Source organism: Tachypleus tridentatus, chromosome 13 (assembly GCF_004210375.1).
Source record: "Tachypleus tridentatus isolate NWPU-2018 chromosome 13, ASM421037v1, whole genome shotgun sequence".
Taxonomy (NCBI): Eukaryota; Metazoa; Arthropoda; class Merostomata; order Xiphosura; family Limulidae; genus Tachypleus; species Tachypleus tridentatus.
The window spans coordinates 175672794-175695050 of record NC_134837.1 but is presented as its reverse complement, the minus strand read 5'-3'; the positions used below and the strand labels follow the sequence as shown (position 1 = coordinate 175695050).

Sequence of the window (22257 nt, the reverse complement as noted above, 5' to 3'; positions counted from 1 at the left end):
CAGCAGCATTTCAAATGTATATATACATAAATACATGGTGACTGACTTAAGTGAGTACTAGTAAGTTTTCCTTTTATTTCAAACAGTTCTCAGATGATAATTAAAAATACAGTTAAGGAAAAAAAAATTATAATTTTAAGGTATTTTTAACACAACTAATAACTAAGTGTTTTACTATGTTAATAAAGTCCATAAAGAAAAGATTTACCTGAAAGAAGGTGAAACATTATATAATTATCATTGCTATTTAATATTAGCTCTAACTTTAAAGTTATCAGCATGTACTTTTATTAATTACAATTTGTTCATTAAAGGAGTTGTTTCTACTCGCTGAAGTGGAAATGGCGCACTCGTAGTGAAGAATTTAGTTTTTATCTTTATGCTATTTTGTAAGCGACCGTTCATTGCAGAATTTGGTTGACATTATCTTCTAGTCAACTTTCCCTAGTTAGCCGTTAGAGAGCGCTAAACGCAGGAAGTGGAAGCAACATTTCTAAGGCGATATCGCTCGTATGTTAAATCCATGAAGCAAATTACGTAATGGGGTAATTTTTCGTATTTGATATTATGGGTTTTATATCGATTCCGGTCATTGTTACAAAAAACGGAAACATTTCGATAAATCAAAGTTTTATGCGTTGACTGTGCAATATAATATTTTACGTCAAATATAGGTGGCGTTTAATATCTCCAGATTATTCTGTTTGTTGTCTGCTTAAAGAATGTAATATTAGCAAATAATTCTGAAAATATGAGTGAAAGTAAAAGAGAAAATATTATATTATACACATAGTGAATTGTAATTATTATAATTTTTTACTTAAACATTTAAGAAATGAAGATTTTAAAATAAGAATTAATAACACGAAATTATTTATTATTATGTTTTATTATTATTACTTCACTTATACTAGCTTTGTTATCTTGAGACCGAGTCGCGGGAACCTTGATGGACGACTGTTATATCGTATTCTTGTCCTAAAATATAAGTTCATAGACTTTAATAACATAGCACATCAAAACTCACTAGAATACTTATGAGGTACTCTTACGTTAGAACATGGGAGAACATCTAAATCTACTAGATCGTTTCTATTTACTAAAGCATTAGATGAATGGATTTGGAAGTTTCTTGTTCTTCATATCAGAACAAACTCTATAATTTGGTTTGTTTTGAATTTCGCGCAAACCTACATGAGGGCTATCTGCACTACCGTCCTTAATTTAGCAGTGTGAGACTAGAGGAAGACAGCTAGTCATCCCTACCCATCATCAACTTTTGAGCTACTCTTTTACCAACGAATAGTGGGATTGATTGTAACATTATAACGCCCCCACGGCTGAAAGGGCTAGTATGTTTGGTGTGACTGGGATTCAAACCCGCGACCCTCGCTATAGTTTGGTTAACGTAGTATATGCGAAACGAAGCTGCACCATTATCAACATTACCAAATGCAAAAGAAAGGTCAAGATATGTTTATTATTTAGAATTACGCACAAAGCTTCAAAATAAGCTATCTGTGCTCTGCCCATCACGGTTATCGAAACCCGATTGCTAGTAGTCTGAATCCGCAGACATACCGCTATGCCACTGGGGAGTGTCAAGATATGTGCTCAAAACAAAAGTGTAATCGTTTACGTCGGAGCGAATTATTTCGTATGTAGTTATAATTAACATATATTTTTAAATACTATTAGCCACAGATAGTCCGAACAAAACCTACACTTTAGCGGCATGTAGACGACTGACTGGTCAGTTTCAAATTAATGGACTTCTTGTGTGTCGTCCTTAAAAATCACAATTTGTGAACTTCTGTCATTTTAACTCAGATTTTAAAATCTCACGAAATACCATCCACTAACCTAGTTATCTTTCTATCCTTCAGTAAATGTTTTACAACGATGACTATAGGAAAAAACTGAGATAATTGCTGATATTGAAATAAATTGTTCTACTGTTTCTGGTTGTTTTCTTTTAAGGTGGATGACAAATAGTTTGTGCATGCGTACTAAACGTATTTTACGAATGTACAGAATCATATTATACGCGCTACTTCTGATATTCTTGAAGCAATTTTACATATAGGGTTAGTGTTTCGTAATACCTTGGTAAGAAATAAAGTTTTTACTCCTTTTGAAACTTTAGTAATCTGAAAATAAATAAATCTTTTAATTCTTTCGTCACACTTTATCCTATTAAGAAATAAAACTTTTCACTCTTTCCTCACACTTTCATAACGCGGTGAGAAAGACAACTATTAATTATTTCCCTACTTTTTCATAATCAAGGCCCGGCATGGCCAAGTGCTTAAGGCACTCGATTTGTACTCTGAGGGTTATGGGTTCGAATACCCTTCGCATCAAATACACTCGCCATTTCAGGCGTGGGGGCATTATGACGTTTGATCAATCTCACTATTCGTTTGTTTGTTTGTTTGTTTGTTTTTGAATTCCGCACAAAGCTACTCGAGGGCTATCTGCGCTAGCTCTCCCTAATTTAGCAGTGTAAGACTAAAAGGAAGACATCTAGTCATCACCACCCACCGCTAACTCCTGGGCTACTCTTTTACCAACGAATAGTGGGATTGACCGTAACATTATAATGCCCCCACGGCTTAAAGGGCGAGCACGTTTAGTGCAACGGGGATTCGAACCCGTAACCATCGGATTACAAGTCGAAACCCACCTGGCCATGCCAGGCCCTATTCGTTAGTAAAAGATTAGTCCAAGAATTAGCGGTGGGTGATGATTTTACTCTTGGGTTTACTCTTTTAACAACGAATAATGGGGTTGACCGTCACGTTACAACGCCCCCACGGCTGAAAGGGCGAACATGTTAGGTGTGACAGGGATTCGAACCTGCGCCCCTCAGATTACGAGTCGAGTGCCTTAACCACCTGGTCATGCTGGGCCCGCTGTAACAATAGTATAAAATATCTTTACACAGCAAAATTAATGTTAAGGATACAAACATCATGAAGATTGTTTTGAATTAAGTATAAAGCTACACAATGGGCTCTCTGTGCTCTGCCCACCACGAATATCGAAACCAGGTTTTTAGCGTTGTAAGTCCGCAGACATACCGCTGAGCCACTAGGAGGCTATCACGAAGGGAAAGTTGCAAAAAGTTGAATTTTTGTTTTAAACCTAATCGAAATCGCAAATTCATCATTCAAGGCATACAAATGTTTAATATTTTGTCCTATTACATTTCAGCTATAGAATATAAATATTTAATTAAAACAAAAATTGAGTAAGGGCTTAATGAGTGCGCGAAAAACGTACAATTCCTAATCTTGAAGGCAGATATTTATATATATATATTCTTTACGTATAATAGTCCTATGTTAATTACAACGATACAGTATAGGTACCTTTAGCCATAACAGACGTGAAGATCCTCTTATAGTAACTATAATAATCTCCATAAAACATTACACTGTAAACAGAGCAATATTTGTTGAAAGCTGTATGGCTACAGAGAGAGCTTTGGTCACAATCTATTTCTCCATCAGTGAAAGACACACAAAATTATATTTCTTCATAGACTACATTCTCCTCTAAATGGTTCATTAGCATATACGATTAGTAACATTTATAAAGTTTAATCCTTTTCCCCACCTTTAAAAATATTCCTAGAAGAACCATTAGAGACTGCATTCCTAAAAATCTTTTGATTAAAAAAAATAACGACAACGACTTCCTTTCTATATAAACAGATCGTTCTTCTTTCACGACACCAAGTTCGTTCTCCACAAGAAGGGGACTTTTTCTACAGATATAACACAAAATATTTGGTTGACATTCTTACTGTCACAGGATGAAGAAATTTAAATGACATAGACCAAAGCACTAGAAAAAAGAATTATATAATTTTTGTACTACTAGCAATTTAGGATCTCATATAACAAAATAGCATCCTTGATTTGTATCTCGGAACAACTGGTATAGGTATCAACACTTTCATTGATAAGCAGAGAACAGAACAACGTTACCTTCCTGAAGATGACCTAGGAACGTTGCTGTTTTTTTTTTAATTTCGCGTAAAGCTATTCGAGGGCTATCTGCGCTAGCCGTCCCTAATTTAGCAGTGTAAGACTAGAGGAAAGGCAGCTACTATTTTACCAACAAATAGGGGGATTGACCGTCACATTATAACGCCCCCACGGCTGGGAGGGCGAGCATGTTTGGTGCGACCGGGATTCGAATCCGCGACCCTCGGATTACGAGTTGAACACCTTAACACGCTTGGCCATGCCGGGTCCAGGAAGGGTGAAACGTTGTTCTCTGCTTATCAATAAAAGTGTTAATCCCCATACCAGCCGTTCTGAGATACGTTTTTATTACAAACGGGTTTCTCATCATTAAGAGCATCCTTGATTCGATGATTTAATTCTGTATTTTGAAAAATCAACTAGATGATATTACTCCTTATAATTAGTCGTTTGGGAGAAAATAAAAGGTTGTAAGTTATAGTGAATATCAATCGAATATAGAGATCTAAAAAAAATGTTTATTAAAAAGTGCTTTTTATAGTATTTTAATTTCTCTTCATGTAGAACTTAGAGTGTGTTTATAATAACACGAGTAGACTTGTTAGCTGTCCAGTTTTCGAAAAGTGTCTGATGTCAGCAAGATAGTTTTTGCTGAAGTAAAAATACTGAACTTTAAGCGTTCAGACGACCCTCGAAAGACGTCTGTAGATGGCAGGATATATCTAATTCATTAATCCAACGTGAGGAAGGTTCCGATTTTATAAGATAAAATTTAAAAAAAAAGGAAGCAGTTATAAGTAGATTAAGAATTGGACACTGGAATGAATAAATATTTACATCTAATTGAAAGATAGAAGATGAGAGAGATGGAGTTGAGCTGATTTGACTAAACATTATACAGCATACTGTAGAAATTATATCAGTGAATTTGGAAAATTTATAATGATTGACTAAATATATTAAGTCAAGAAGTATTTAAAAAACTTAGTGACGCTAACAGTGGGACATTTATAACTCTGTGTCAGTTTTCAATTAAAGTGCATAGATCTGTTGGAGAATAGAAGTTGAAAATTTTTATGAATAGACACTTCAGTCCAGTAGGTGGCAGTATTGTTTGTTTTTCAATTTCGCGCAAAGCTAGACAAGGGCTATCTGCGCTGGCCGTCCCTAATTTAGCAATGTAAGATTAGAAGGAAGACAACTAGTCATCACCACCCACCGTCAACTATTGGGCTACTCTTTTACCAGCAAATAGTAGGATTGACCGTCACATTATAACGCCCCCAGGGCTAAGAGGGCCAGCATGTTTGGTGCGACGAGGATTCGAACCCGCGACTTTCAGTTTACGAGTCGAACACCTTAACCCAATTGGCCATGCCAGACCAAGGTGGCAGTAATTAATTAACCTCATTTGATTAAATCGACTGTAAGAAAAATAACAATAAGTCAGCATTTCCCAAACAGAAAACGGTGTAACAAAGCAAAATTAAATGTTTAATATATTTTCTCTCGATGAAAATAATAAGTAATTACTATAACACATATAGATATTTAATGCGTATCGAAAAAGTGTTATATATCGTCACTTAACTCATTCTTTTACACATTTAAAATTAAAAGAGGGTGAGGTGCAAGAAATAATATTTATTAGAGTTTATGACAAACGTTTGATAAAATCTGGCGTGAGTCATTAAAACCAAAGCGAGACAAGATCGACCGTGGATCACGTGTGTTCTTCGAGTGTGTTCGATTAGTGACTTTAGGAATTTCTCATGAAAGTACAGTTTATTATAATTTCGTTTTATATAATAATATTTTAATTCAGTGTTACTTGAAAAAATCTATCTAGCCCCTGAACTTATTTTATCGACTCTACTTTAAAACAACATTCTATTTATGAGACTAGCTTTTACTATATTATCTACTTTGTAATAGGGATTATTGGTAGAAATGATTTGTGGTTTTAAATAAGACATTGCTTAAACTGTTCCGGATATTTGCACAAAGACACACACGAACTTCTCTGCGCTATTCCTCTCTAGCTTTAATCTGACAGACTTGAGGGAAGATTGCTAGTTAGTCTATAGCGCCGACTTTGGGTTAACTCTTGTGTAACGGAATGGTAGATTTCTACCGTCACTCGTATAATGGATGCCCGCTCGTCCCCATAAGTGCGGAACGTTTTTTTGTAGTACTGAATATTAGATCACAAGCCTTTGAATTCACAAAATACTCTATCTGCTAGGCCTCGCCGGTGACACTAGTCAGAATAACCAACATTTTCAAAGGCGCCTGGGAAATAGACAAGAATGAATACTACACTATTAGCATGAAGAACATTAATTTGATTACACGGCTGGTGTGATATACACTTAGTAGTGTATTCAATAACTGTTTCCCACAGCAACTAGTCTTTATTTTTGCAGATCTCATTCGAGTTCTTTATAACAACGTGAACGGAAACAACCACGCAGCCGTAAATTAAACAAACCTCGCGCACTAGCGTTAATTTTCATCGGAAGTCCATGTGTAACTATAAAAAGTCGCACACGCAACGCGTCATGCTTTAGGAACGAAACTGGCATTTTGTTACCACTGGCTGTTTGAATTTTTGAATCATTTCGTTATTTTTGGAAGTAAACTGCGTACAGTACAGCCAGTAACCACAAAGGAAAAACGAGTTACCTTCAAAATCAGCAAGTGCACTTATATTCTTTGGATATTTTACAGAAAACAAAAAAGCTTCAAATTCGATTACTTTTATCACGCTAACATCAAAAAGCGGCAACTTAAGTATATATATATATATATATATACAGTCCCACCCTGAAAATACAAATGGTCATCTATAAGACATTACACGTAAATAACTGCGACATATCAATATAATTATGGCTCGATAAAGATCACAGAATGCTGATACCATACCACGAAAGAAAGATTCTGATAATTACCTGTATTGTCTCGAGGTGGTACAGATGGACAATGGGAAGGTGTTCAGAGCCAGCTATAATTCGTTGTGTTACTCGCGACACCTCTGTCCACAGTAATCAGACTAACAATGAAAAGTGTGGAGAATGGACAGCGCTAAATAGTTGATATTGTTGAAGGACGGGTGAAAGTGTGCCCTAAAACCATTAGAGATTTTGTATTGATAACATAGATTATAATGGCAAAAATAGCTAGACACAGGAGTCACTCCTCAATCCAGGCAATACAATACTGAAGCATCACACTATTATGCCTTTTGGGAATAAATCTATTCTCCAAAGAATTTTTCTGGAACTGCCTACAAGCTGCTACAAATTACAACTGGAGTATCATCTAAGCGGCTAAAGGAAGCGTTTTTGTGAAGGGAAAGTCGCCGTTAGTAATACTTTCCAACTCTCGAAGGTTTCTTTATTTACTTATTCCACTAACAACGCCCTGACTAAGTTACCACTTTCTTGTGGTCAAGCCAGTCTTTCGATGTAATTTCTATTGAGTATGTGTGGTCTATCCCAAACGGCCAACTTTTAGGGACACCCTCTTCAAAGTGTCTTATCTAAGAGTACAGTGCAATCCCAGAGTCCAGATTTCAGATCCTGCAACTACGAAATATAACCGTGTTTTAGCCTTAAATTTTAAAACGAGTTCACTGAATCCTGCTAGTGATGTTGTAAGTCTTGCTTCAGTTTTGTTCATTTGATAAAGCTACATGATATCTGAAGTGGGCATCTATTTCGTTACTGGTTTTTGTTTCGTTTGTTTTGGGATTTCGCGCAAAGCTACACGAGGACTATCTGCGCTAACCATCTCTAATTTAGCAGTGTAAGACTAGAGAGAAGGCAGCTAGTCATCATTGGGCTACTCTTTTACCAAAGAACAGTGGGATTAACCGTCACATTATAACGCCCCCACGGTTAAAGGGTGAGCATGTTTGGTGCGACGGGTATTCGAACCCGTGACACTTAGAGTACGAGTCGAACGCCTTAATCCACCTTGCCATGCAGGGCATATTATTTACTGGTAGTCGGTGTGTATGATCATGCATGTGTATTAGAATCTCAATACATGTAATTTTACGAGTTTTACATACAAAATAGTATCTGCTTTTTCAAAAAAAAAAAAATGTAATTATTACAAACTTCTTTCGGTTTCTTCAATACTAATGCAAAATAGGCACGGCTTTTCCGACATAAATTTAATTTGTAATTATCACAAATTTCTTATGGTTTCTTTAGCGACAGTACTTACTGTTGCTACATTTGGTCGTCAATAGCTTGCCGTCCTTATGGCGCATGGTACCGAAATAAAAAGACAATCATGTATGACAATGTCCTATTGATACCGGAGCTAAAGACGATCATGTATGACGATGTTCTACTGGTACCGAAGCTAAAGTCCATCATGTATGACAATGTAAACACTTCTTTATTATTATTAGCTAACTGTTTACATTTATGAACAATGTTTTAGCTAGGATTCCTATGGAACCCCCCAAAAATCGAGAATTTAATATTTGACATTTAATCGAAGGTGATGAGAGTTAATGTCTATGAAATTTCCAAGGTGAAGGTTCAAGCTAGTAACAACCACGGGACACGTCTATGAGCTTGTCTTTTGTTAATATTGTGTGTAGTTTAAATATTTTATGGCTACCGTGATAACTTTCAGGAACCCGCGGTGTATTCTCATTTTAGTTCCAAAATAGTAAGATTTCGCCCTAAGTTACAAATCATAAGGTGATTTAAATGGGTTACTTCGGACATATGACAACAATAAGTAAAGTGTCCAGTTAGGTGGTTAGGGCAATTAACACGCAATCTGAAAGTCGCGTCTTAAAGTCCACGTTCCATCAAACATGTTCCCTCTTACAGCTGTGTAGGCGTTATAATGTGACGTTGGTAAAAGAAAAGCCCAAGAGTTGGTGGTGGGTGGTGATGACTAGTTATCTTCCCTCTAATCTTTCACTGCTAAATTATGGAGGGCTAGTGCAAATAGCCCTCGTATACCTTTGCGTGAAATTAAAACCCTAATTCTGAACTGGTAAACCAGAGATTAGGCAGTAAATATATTCTATAAATTCAAGGAGTCCCATTTTTCGTCTCGTTGCTGAAATAATAACAACATAAAAACTGCGCACTCCTTGGATTCACAGCTTAATTCAGGGACACTAATCGTTGGCCACGCCCGCTCAATGGTATCAAGTCTGTTTCAAGTTAGGCCCGGCATGGCCAAGCGTGTTAAGGCGTGCGACTCGTAATCTGAGGGTCGCGGGTTCGCATTCCTATCGTACCAAACATGCACGCCCTTTCAGCCGTGGGGCGTTATAATATGACAGTCAATCCCACTATTCGTTGATAAAAGAGTAGCTCAAGAGTTGGAGGTAGGTGGTGATGACTAGCTGCCTTCCTCTAGTCTTACACTACTAAATTAGGGACGGCTAGCACAGATAGCCCGCGAGTAGCTTTGTGCAAAATTCAAACCAAACCAAACTGTTTCAAGTTACTAATATCATGCTGGCGACGTCAACAGAAGCTGTGAATATTTGATATATATAGTTACAATTTGTCTCTACCCGTCACTTGATTGCCGAGTTCGTTCAACATTATCTTTTTATTACGATATCTGTCATCGAGCTCACACTCATATGAGTTTACTTTTCTAAGTAACAGGTTTATGTTATATGATGCCTTATGTTATAACGCTAAAAATCACGTTTTGACACACACACGTGGTGGGCACAACAGAGATAGGTCATTACGTAGCTTTGCGCTTAACAATAAACAAACAGTTAAGTTCTTAACTGGTTTATTTTTGATAGTCCTTCTCTCAGAAGTCACTGTGTTTATACTTTTAATTCATATAGTATCAAATAAATCATATTGCTGACATTTCTAAGAACATTATTATCTCACACCTGTATGATGATATCACTATGATAGTAATTTAAATATATTTCATTTTAGAAGACAGACGTTTGTTTGTTTTGGAATTTCGCACAAAGCTACTCAAGGGCTATCTGTGCTAGCCGTCCCTAATTTAGCAGTGTAAGACTAGAGGGAAGGCAGCTAGTCATCACCACCCATCGCCAACTCTTTTACCAACGAATAGTGGGATTGACCGTCACATTATACACCCCCACGGCTGGGAGGGCGAGCATGTTTAGCGCGACGCGGGCGCGAACCCGCGACCCTCGGATTACGAGTCGCACGCCTTACCCGCTAGGCCATGCCGGGCCAGAAGACAGACAACAAACTCTAAAAGAATGCACAAATAACTGTCCCTTTTACCACATGTGGTTTATAACAGAGGAGTTTTCACTGCAATCCATAATATCTCATAATCTTTATGCCTCCAAATTTGAGCTCCACCCCCACCGGTTGCTCAGTGACATCTACGAGAACTTATAAAATTAAAAAGAGAGTTTGAGTATTCGCCATGGGCAAAGCACAGGTAGCCTACTGTGTAGCGATATGCCTGAAACAATAAAAGAAATCAGCCATGTTAAAGAACTCTTAACAAGTGTGGTTGTACCTTAAACTCCCATGACCTAGTGATTAGGGTGCTCGGCTCGTAATTGGACAGTTGAGAGTTCGAATCCCATCCGTTGTGGGGGGGGGTTATATTGTGACTATTCGTTTGTAAAAAAATTTACCATCCTCCACTCGTAAACAGTCCTCGTGTAGGTTTACGTGAATTTCACAACAAACCAAACCCAAAGTCCCTATAATCTGAGCCAGGCATGGCCAGGTGGTTAAGGCACTCAACTTGTAATCCGAAGGTCGCTGGTTCGAATCCCCGTCACACCAAACATGAGCGCCCTTTTAACCGTGACGTTATAATGTAACGGTCAATCCCATTATTCGTTAATAAAAGAGTAGCCCAAGAGTTAGCGGTGGGCGGTGATGACTAGTTGTCTTCCCTCTAGTCTTACCACTGCAAAATTAGGAAACAGCTAGCGCAGATAGCCCTCGTGTAGCTTTGCGCGAAATTCAAAACAAACCAAACCAAAACCCAACAATCTAGGTGGGGTCAGTCATCATGCGTGAATGATGTTTATAAAGTCGAAGAAGTAACTAGGACAGCAAGAGATGAAAATTAATTAATACATTTTTTTCTCATTAACACTGACGCACAAATTTCTGTGTCTGTGCAACTGGAGCAAATAATTTTAACACGCCCAATATAAGGTTATTTAACTAATAAAGTAACCAAAAAGGGACATTTGCGACATAGTAACGCAACAAATTAATTAAATGCATATTAACTAATTAATACAATAGTACAAATCAATCACAAGTTTTAAATCGCTTCGTATGATGTAGAACCAAAACGTTACATTTTCAATGATTTTCCAAGGCTCTGTATGTTTTCACTCTTCCGTTCTAAAGATCAGATGTATAAGCGTACAAATGTTTCTAGATACCTAGCATGATACATTTCCTTTTTTTGTACTACTTGTGTTTGCAGCCAACAGTTCTAAGCCATTGGATAGAAATATCTCTGGAGCACATTTCATTTTCGGCCTCTGTTTAACAATCTTGTGGCCTCCCGTACTGACCAACAAGAACTAGGTCACGTCGCGTTTCCGAGAAGCAACTCATCCCTTCAGTGTTAAAACTAGAAGTAAGTCACAGGTTTGGTTAAACAACTAGACGTCCTTGAAACCAACATGGCAGAGATAAAGGCTATAACTTGTTTCTGAAAACAAAAGTCATAACTTATAATTTCTGACTAAGAATTGAAATATTTCGTAAAAATCGCTACTCTTACGCACTTTCACACAAAATAGTTTAGGACAACTGAAACGCAAACTTCAAAAGTGTAAAATCAGTTATTGACTGAAAATATAAAACCAAACAAATAATTGAGAAGTTAGATAAGAGTTCAGAAAGCAAACGAATCATCTACAAACACGCGTGCTCTTATGAACGGGCAAGACGGGGCATTCCGCCCCCATCGTACACTTATCAGTGTAAGACTACAGGGAAGGCAGCTAGTCATCACCACCCACCGCCAACTCCTGGGCTACTCTTTTACCAACGAATAATGGGATTTACCGTTACATTATGACACCTCTACGGCTAAAAGAGCGAGCATGTTTGGGTGATCATGTCCACAAACACACCAAAACGAGAATATCCTTTAAGGAAATCGTATAGCGAAATTAACTAGCAGATTGTCAGAAATTTAATTTAAAACATTTTGGCTGCATTAACATTGATGTAATCATAGTTTAGTTTTTTACTTGAATTTTTTTAAAATTCACAAACGATTACGACTACTGCCACAAAGTTTATATCAACGTGAAATTTTAAGAAAGGGAGATAATGAAAAATATAAATGTGAATGTAATTTAGATATTATATTTAACATTACTTAATTAACAAAAACTAAGATATAATATCGCAAAAGTCAACCAGAACCCATAGTATTAGCAGTGGTATTTCGATGAGATTTCAAGACTCCTTTAATACTTTCAGGCATGGCCACAGTGAAGCGCTGGTGGGTTAAGTCATCCCTTAAATTTTTCCATTCAACCTTCAAACATAACATCACTCATCAAATTCATTCGACTCTATGAAGAAAGTTAGATAATTTTAAGATGATGCAAATCTTTTGTCCATAGCTATAAGACAGTAATTATATATATAAATTTCACAGAAATTTGTCTCTGAAAAACTACTTTTTCATTTTGATATTGTTGTTTACTGTAGCATTCTTAGATAATTAAGAACGAGCAAGTTCATATATTTATACAACCAACTTCTAAGTGAAGCTTGCATTAATTAATTATACGACTCAACGAAAATTCAGAACTGCGGTTACGTGTTCTGGCCACTATGACACACTATATCACGTTTTTGTCATAAACATTTAATCTAACAGTTTTTATGTGGTTGTAATCTAGCAGTTTTTATCTAGTAAATACTTAACCATGGTGTTTTTAACAGATATATTTCAGGTAATAATGTTACATCCTCATTAATATTAGATAGCCAGATAAGTGGTATGTGATAACACTTTTACGTTCGTAAGTGAAATAGGCTTAAAATTAGGCTTAATTTTGTCATAACGATCCATAATTTGTGTAATATTATTGCTACCTACAACAAACGAAATAGTAGGTTGAAAAATATTTTATGTAGGAGACTTAAGGAAGAGGTGTGGAAGAGTTAAAGCAAAGTTTACTGCTGTACAGTTAATATCATGGGAAATAAATAGCAATATTTTTCTTCTTTCTCTATAACGTAAGAATTGTTGGCCTAGAGAAAACAGCTAAATCATTGGTCTCATAGCGCTGCATTCAGAGTTTTACGTTAATAACATTCCGGTTAAGTTTATGACTAGCAAATCACAATAATTAAATCTGCAAGTCTATCAAGGAAGTTCAAGTACAGATATTATTAAGGTAATGAAACGCGATAAAAACATGATAGGATGTTAGCACTGCATTTAATACTAATAATTTATTGTTTTTTATAATTTTTACTTTATGTCTATATGACATCAACCATAATTTTGTATTAAGTAGTGGAAATAATCCGATTCCGGGAGTAAATACAGTTTATTTTATCAGTCTTAAAGCTCCTGAACGTTTAAAAAATTAAAAGAAAGCACGGTTTTAACAAGTCGTCGAAATGTCAAAAAAGCTTACAAATATAAACAAGCTAAATATAACGCACAAAATACTTACTTGATAACAACTGAATTCGGTATATATTAAACACGCGACTGGATTCTACTATTTTGGTTCATCAGTTAGAAATGTATATACTGTTGCTATGGTTACCTTGTGTCGTTTTGCTCTTCTTGCAAAGGTGTTGTAATCTAATGAATATGTGTTTCGTAGGAACGTGATGCATAACTTTGTTTTATCTGCAGATATAGTAATAAGATTCTTGACACAGCTAATATATATTAGTTGCTGTGCAGTGTCATTCATTCTTTTTCATTTCGACTTGCCAACTAAAACTGTCGACACATGGAACTGGACTTTAAAATGTTAATCAGTTCAATATGGGGATTTGCACAAACTATACCTTTATTCTCTACCATATCCCATTCACCTACAAAAATTTAGCAAATTAAAAACAAACATCGCTTTGAAAATTCACATATGACGACATACCACATTTTTTCAAAGAAACTCTTCTTGCCCTTCAGCAAAGTAAATGCATGGGCTTACAGAATATTGAAGCGTTCACTTTTACACGAATGATTTAATGACAGTTTCTGGACAAAGAAACTGCCTATAAGCTCAAATTGGCTAATGCCCAGAAGCTTATTATCAGAAGTACGAGTTTGTTATGAAAATGTAAAAAAATGCAATTTTCTGGACATCGTAATTCAGCTAACAGGATATTTTTCATTATGTATTAATATACGTCATGTACAAAACAAAATTATGTTCACGTTTTTATATAATAGACAATAGTTTTCGAAAAGCATATATTTGTATCAAGTTTCGAATCAAATTTAACTTTTTTCTAGGACACCCAGTATGAACAAAATTCCAGGGGTAAAATATTTCCGTTTCCTGACTTCACAGGTTTCTGCGTCAGGCCTAATATTTGTACAGTAAAAACAAAAACTACCATTAGGATAATAAAACCTGTTGCATCACGTTGCGTTGTTCCCTGTCACAAGAAAAAAACAACAGAAAAAACATTGGAATGATGTCACCTTTATAGCTATATTTCAGCTATAGAAACAAAATTGTCCCCATGGTTCGTCCATAAGCTCGAAGCTTATAGCGCTAAAATCCTGGGTTCGGCTTCCTCAGTGGAGATATCGCGAATAGCCCATTGGAGTAGCTTTGCGCTTAGCAATATAGAAGCAATTACCGATACAAAGTCGTTGTTCAGATTATCGGTTCTTAGGCTTAACATAGATTTGTGAGAACTTGGTTTAATTTCCAAACAAAAGCAAAGTTTCTTTTAATGGACTAAATTTAGTTGCTATCGAAAACTGAACGTAGTTTATAAACGATTTTGAAAAATTTCTTCCCCATCGTTTTCTTCTTTCCTTCTAGTTCATTGGATATTTCAAAGGTAATATACAACTGAAGAAAATGTCGCTTGAAAAATTGACATAGCAACAAAATATTGAATATCAAGATCCGCAAATAATCGATTTATTAAAGTTTCACGACTTGACAAAATGAACGAAGTATTTTTGTGAATGAAGCTTTCGTTTCGACCAACCGCTATTAAAAATAAATTTTCTAATTATTTTAAACAAGTAAAAAAATCTTCCAGCTCTCTAGTCCTAGCCGGCCATGGTTTAATTTTCAACTGAATAAGCAGCCATAATCTACCGAGTTTGCCATCAATCCTATTCAAACTGCTTTTGAGTAAGAAGGTAAGTAGTTTAAGTCTTTTTTATTTCTTGATAGACTCAAATTTTATAAAGTCATGTAATTTTGTGAGTGTGTGTGTGTTTCTCAGAGAAACATTTGTCGAAAATGGCTGAATTGATTTTAGGGGAAATTGGTACACATTTGGACTATGACCAAATTTAGAAGTGATTAGTTTTCGAGGGTTAAAGGTCAAGGTCACTACAAGTTCACGAACATCCCCACCAAATCTTTATGTGTTAACAGAGGAGCCGATTTTTCACATCATCTTTGTTCTATATTTCAGTAAAAAATGATCAGATGTTAGGAAAACTTAATACACACATGTAGAATATTATCCTTCACTGTCCTGCCAAAAGTGGTCCGTGCTCCTCTAGTTAAGTTTGAAACATTGTAAAAGCAACATGACAAAAACAAATAAAATGTATCAATTCATTCAGTTAAAGAAATTTTCTCTGAACCTAAGTATTATTTTGTGTTCTGTCGCGGTGTTTTAATAAAAATAGATCAGTAAAATTCACCCTTCTTTCTCAGAGACAATATTATATTAACTATGTGATTTGAAAGACTGGGTAAAAGAGTTATAAAAAGTGTTCCAGCTGTAACTATACGAAACTATATCAACACATTTGTTTATTCGTTTGTAGGAATTCGAACAACATGCGTATTTTATCAAATATAAACTTTAATTATAATAGTACTTCAGGCTGTTAAAGGATTACTGTTATGTAGAAATTAAAAAATAAAGTTCAAATTCTCTCAACAACAAACACACTATAAACTACACTTTAAAATTATTAATGTTGTTGTTTTTGGAATTTCGCACAAAGCTACTCGAGGGCTATCTGTGCTAGCCGTCCCTAATTTAGCAGTGTAAGACTAGAGGGAAGGCAGCTAGTCATCACCACCCACCGCCAACTCTTGGGCTACTCTTTTACCAACGAATAGTGGGATTGATCGTCACATTATAACGCCCCCCACGGCTGGGAGGGCAAGCATGTTTGGCACGACTCGGGCGCGAACCCGCGACCCTCAGATTACGAAGCGCACGCCTTAACGCGCTAGGCCATGCCAGGCCCAAAATTATTAATAACAGAGCACGTAGCTTTAAGTCTAGTCCCTCAGTGACACAGCGGTATGTCTGTAGACTTACAACGCTTAAAACCGGGTTCTGATACCCATGGTGGGCAGAATATAGATAGCGTGTTGTGTAGCTTTATACTTAACTTCAAACAAACAGACGAACCTTCGTGCGGACTGGCTCAGCTGTGGCTTATTATGTTGACTGATATTTTGACAGACTTATTATGTTCAGTGATATTTTGACAAACACTGGTGAAATAACTATTTCGAGGAAACGACAAGATAGGCAATAAAATTTTATGTCATAAATGCTGGGCTGGGTGTGAACGCTTAGCGTGCATGACTATGGATGTAAGAGTCTGTGGCTCGCGTCATGCTACTGAACGCATAACACATTTGTTTATTCTGTTGACTTACGCTCTAAAAACTGATCTCCTATATAAATGTTTTGCCCTCCCCCCTTTATGGGCGCACGTGGTTATTATTATTCCTCTAACCTGTTCTCTAACACTCTTAAGTCATTCCTGTAGTAAACTATTCAGATTAAGTTTGAAACGTGTCTGACATACAAAAGTTTCTCAAAGTTTCCATTGTGATTAGTTAGTAACCCATTCACCATTTTATAATTCCAACATCTTACACGTGTTCTGGAATTAGTCGTTCACGTCCGCTGGCTTAGAAACAATTCCCTATTAAATTAGTGTAACTTTGAAGAGTTTTTGTTAGGTCACTTGATTTCCACATTATAAATTTTTACATTTTGCAGCTTGTCAAAAATTTTATTTCAACGCACATATAGAAGTTTATCTCAATTTTAAAAGTTCCCTCGCTGGTACAGTGGTAAGTCGACAGATTCATAAGCATAAAATCAGGAGTTCGATTCCCCTTGGTGGGCTTAGCTGGTAGCCTGATGTGGATTTGCTATAAGAAAAACACACGCACACAATTTAAAATACCCGCAATTGTGCGCTACATATCCAAGAGTAGAGTTCTTGAAATATGATAGTCCTGGTTAATCTATTTTTCCAGAATATACTTTTCTCCTTCTTGCCTCTGCATTAAAAAAAAAAAGAAGAAAAAGTTTAGGTTTCGAAGTGTGTGTTCGTGTTTGAGGTTCTTTTGTTTCACAATAAAATGGTCATTATTGTTTCTCCCATCAAAACAAGTTGCTGGAATTTTTAGTTTAATATATATATATACATGTTTTATCGATCCAATGTACAATATCAGAATAGCAGTCGTAATTTGTAAAATAAAAAGTCACAATAAAATAGAGGTATAGTTTAATAACAAGCATAATCAAAGTATCACTGACTTACTAGACATTTCGTTTTTGCTTCTTATTGCTGTTGTTTTTATGTTGAACAAGATAGTAAAGTGTAAAATATTTCTAGTTACTCTATTGCCCCTAAGTGGCACAGCAATATGTCTGAATATTTACAACGCTATAAACCGGGTTTTGAGACCAGTGTTGGGCAAAGCACAGATAACCAACCCACTGTGTAGCTTTGCGCTTAACTTCAAACAAACAATCTAGTTACTCTCAACTTTGTTTTCAACACCAAGTTCTACAGTTACGTTGTTAAACTATTCAACTCAGAAAATAATGAAAATAAAATCCGTGTTTGTATGTGAATAGCATGAGCACAATTAAATGGTTAGCGCTCTGGGCTGCCTCTGGGAAGGTCTAGGGTTCAATCTGCAACGTACCGCTGAATGACCTCTGTACGTTCAGCTGGGAATGTACTATACCCGTGACTGTCAATTTAACCACTTTGTAAAAGTATACGTATTGTCAGTGGATACTTCTGTCTGGTTGTCTTCTCTCTGGTATGAATTTGAGGGTCGCGGGTTCGAATCCTCGTAGCACCAAACATGCTTGCGCTTTCAGACGTGGGGGGCGTTATAATGCGACCATGCTGTTTAAGTTCAAAATGCTAAAAATCTTTCACAAAGTTTAATTACATATGTATATATATTTCATTTCCGATCTAGATTTTACAGTTAATAAAAACCAAAGCATTACTTTAATTCCAAAAATGAAGCGAACCTGTATCAAAGCCAGTGTATATACCTCACGTTGAGTCAGAACTTGATTTCTCGAAATAGGAAGAGTCATAAAAGCTAAAATGCACTTATCCAGATATAATAGTTACCATTTCAGTGGCTGGAGTGCAAGGGAGATGTGAGGGGTGGGGTCGTGAAACCTTATAAGTTTAGTGAGTACTGGTATAATATACATAAAGTAAAGGCGTAGTGTGGAATCACCTAGCTTAGAGCCAAATGTATTATGAAGTAAAAATATCGATTCAATTTTAAACTTAAATCGTTTCTGAATTTTTTCTGTTATATCACAAGTTTTGTTAATAAAAAACAAATCTCTTTAATCAACGGAGACTCTACATTAGGAAATAAACAAATATGTTTTTCAGTTTTGTTGCAATTCATTTTATACTTTCAGTACATAGGCTAATAACGATATTAGGTTTTAGTTTAGTTGTTAAACAACATGATATAAAAGCCATTGTGGAAGAGTGGTGTTACCAAAACGCACTGGTTTTTCTATATATTAGAAGTTGTTAATCTAGCTGATTTTTACCTATTATTATTATATGAATACGTCACGAATTCATTTCATGAATAATCTTAATTTTGATTGGCTCGCAAAGGAATTTACCGACGTTTGACTGCTTCGACTACACTTTTCTGCTTTTTTATTGGTCAAGCTTGATTTCGCAAAATTTATTTCAGTTGGCTATGAAATATGAGGTTAGGGTATGCCATGTGGTTGGGATGGTAGTAGTTACCCCGTCATTTTTAACAGACTATATAAGCTTGTCGCAATAATAAAGGTAAATAAAATTACAATCATATACTTTTGAGTATAGGCCTATGGTATCACTCTCAGTTTTCAACATAGGAACCTTTCAATGCAGAGCTTTTCCTAAACTTACTAACAGAGATTTTCCTAAGATTTTTTTTTTTAACTGCACAATTATACTTTAATCTCGTCATTTTTCAGTACGTGATGCCTTATTGCAGCTCATATATGCGGGTCTAGTAACAAATGATCCAAAAAATGAAGAAAATTATAGTAAGTACATTTATATTTTAACTCTGGTATGAAATTTTATAATCTTAAATATGGTTTTAAAATATTTATTCACTTGAATTTAGTTAAATAGGTGAATTTGCAATTGCACATACATTTTTACAGGTGCACAACTTGCGATCAACTGCACACTAGGAAAACTCCTGTCCCCATTATAATTTTCTTCGCAACTTTCTTTCTAATGAGAAAATTTGGATCAAAATCAACCAAGTACCTTAACCACGCGAGACAGAAATCAAATAATACAAAGACAATATGTATTGTACGTGATTGCGAAATGGAACCATCACTTTTGCCAAAGGTTCTAAGCAAGATTCGTAAATGTACTGTTTCTTTTAGAAGCTGAACAGCGTTGAACAAAAATACAGTTGAGAAAATAGCCTCAGGATCTATACGGAAATGCCAAAAGTTACAGGAACTGCGGTTTTTGCTAAGACAACATTATACGTTCTTTTAGGCGTTTCAATGTAATCAGGGTGAAACCTATTTTGCGTTACAAACTCGACAAAAACAAATTGGAAACATTCGTGTGTTTGTAGGTATTCATGCGTCGTGGAACAATTACAAAGTTTTGATTCAAAGCTTATAGCTTCACATTTTCAGCATTTTATTTAAAATGTTTTCAATTATTAAAGATTACTTTGTTGATATATTATTACATATTTTTCATTTTATGTCTTATTCGTTTTTAATATCGACACAGTTGACTGCAATAATAAAATATTGTTCTATATTCGCCAAGATTTCTGATACTTTTTTTTTTTTACGGTTCGCTTATTTTACCTTTATTATTATTTAATATGAGTAAGAAAATGCGACTTTTAAAATCAAATGACGACCCGGCATGGCCAGGTGGGTAGGGCGATTGACTCGTAATCTGAGCGTGGCAGGTTCGATTCCTTGTCGTACCATACATGCTCGCCCTTTTTAGCCGTGGGGACATTATAATGTGACGATCAATCCTACTATTCGTTTGTAAAAGAGTAGCCCACGAGTTGGCGGTAGGTGGAGATGACTTAGCTGTCTTCTCTCTAGTCTTACACTGCTAAAGTAGGGACGGCTAGCGCAGATGCCCTTGAGTAGCTTTGCGCGAAATTAAAAAAAACAAAACAAAACGTTTTTATTATTTTTAATTTAAAGGTTTTTTTAAAGTTTATTGGAGGCAGTTTTGTTATGATGTCAGAGACGACACCTACTACCTCGAAACTTCCTATGTGCATAGACTTGACTTCTCGAGTTTAGTAACATTTAAAGAAAAAAATAATGAATAAAATATCAGTGTTAATTAGTCAACAAGTTGATTTATTAGTTTATGAACCTGCTACTGTTATCCAATTAATTGTGTGTCCTGACGCAAAATTACGAATGGAAAGTAATTTCGTAAGTGATTGTTATGTTTTATATTGTGACTTTTAGGCCTATCAACGAACATAGTTCTAGTACGTTGCGGTTGGAGATACAAACAAATTTATTATCGTTAAGTGGACGAGACTTTGCTTTATTTACACCCTGAAGAAGACAGACTGTACATAGATGTGAGCAGGTTATATCTGTAAACAATACTTTTAAACTACAAATATGTGACAGTGGTTTGGAAGAAGTTGCTTGGCTCAACATGCACATTTTACAGTTAGTATGTAAGTCAAATATATAAAGGTGGGGATGCTACTAGCGAGACCCCTGCGTGAGATGTAGAAAACATAAAGTGGTAGCATCATAATTTACCCTCAAAATTTGACAATATCGTGAATATACGTTTATTTTTCAGTATCGTTATGTAAAGTGAAAGAATAGATACATTCATTTTTTCCTGACTAATATTATATAGTATCGAGTTCAGTGACATTCAAAATCCGTTCTTCGTTTTTTAGATTTACATAAAACGTATACAAGTATGTATATTCTGTAACGATAAACAGTAAAAGTTAGATATTTGTAAAATGTGAAAGAATCGCATTTTCTTGTAAGCCAGATCTTTTACCATGAGAAACAAAAGAACTGTAATAATTTGTTAAAACCTTTTACAGGTTATTTGTGATAAACCATAGATAAAGTAGTATTTTTCTAACTTGAGGTTTGTTAATGTTTTAGTATGTATATTACTTGACAAGTCTTTACTTACAGATAGTGATTATAGTGTATTAGGCTATGGTAAAACAGTTTTAAACTGTAGGGAAAGGTTAATGTGAAAGTCAAAATAAGTGAGATACAAAAGTCGACCTTCACTGTTTAAGTTAAAGTATGGTAAATAATAAATTTATAATATACTGCTTTTGGATTTATGTAGAAGGTATGTGATTATGGAAAGTTTTAACATTTTTTTCATTATTAATTATATTATACGATGTAATTATATCTCAGTTATATATTTTATTAATCGATATACACATCTAAAAAAGGACATTTATAATGTATTATATTTGACTTGTCCAACTTTTATTTTCATAAATCTTTTTACTGCAATATTGAACTTTGATTTTTATTTGTAAAAGATGGACATACTGTCAATTGTCAGACTAAATACCCAGTAGCTGAAATGTTCATACCAATTGGTGATTATATGTGTTCACCTTTCTATCGTTTTCTTTCAACACTAATAACTCCCGAAAGATTTTGGTTTGGTTTGTTATAAATTTCGCGCAAAGCTACACAAGCGCTATCTGCGCTAACCGTCTTTAATTTAATAGTGTAAGACTAGAGGGAAGACAGCTACAGCTAGTCAT

General features: G+C 35.4%; 1 long non-coding RNA gene across 1 annotated transcript in view; it reads right to left on the bottom strand.

Annotated features, from left to right (window-relative positions):
• LOC143238348 (uncharacterized) overlaps positions 1-22257 on the bottom strand; it is a 57598-nt gene that overhangs the window by 2856 nt on the left and 32485 nt on the right. The gene's annotated exons all lie outside the window — the stretch shown is intronic.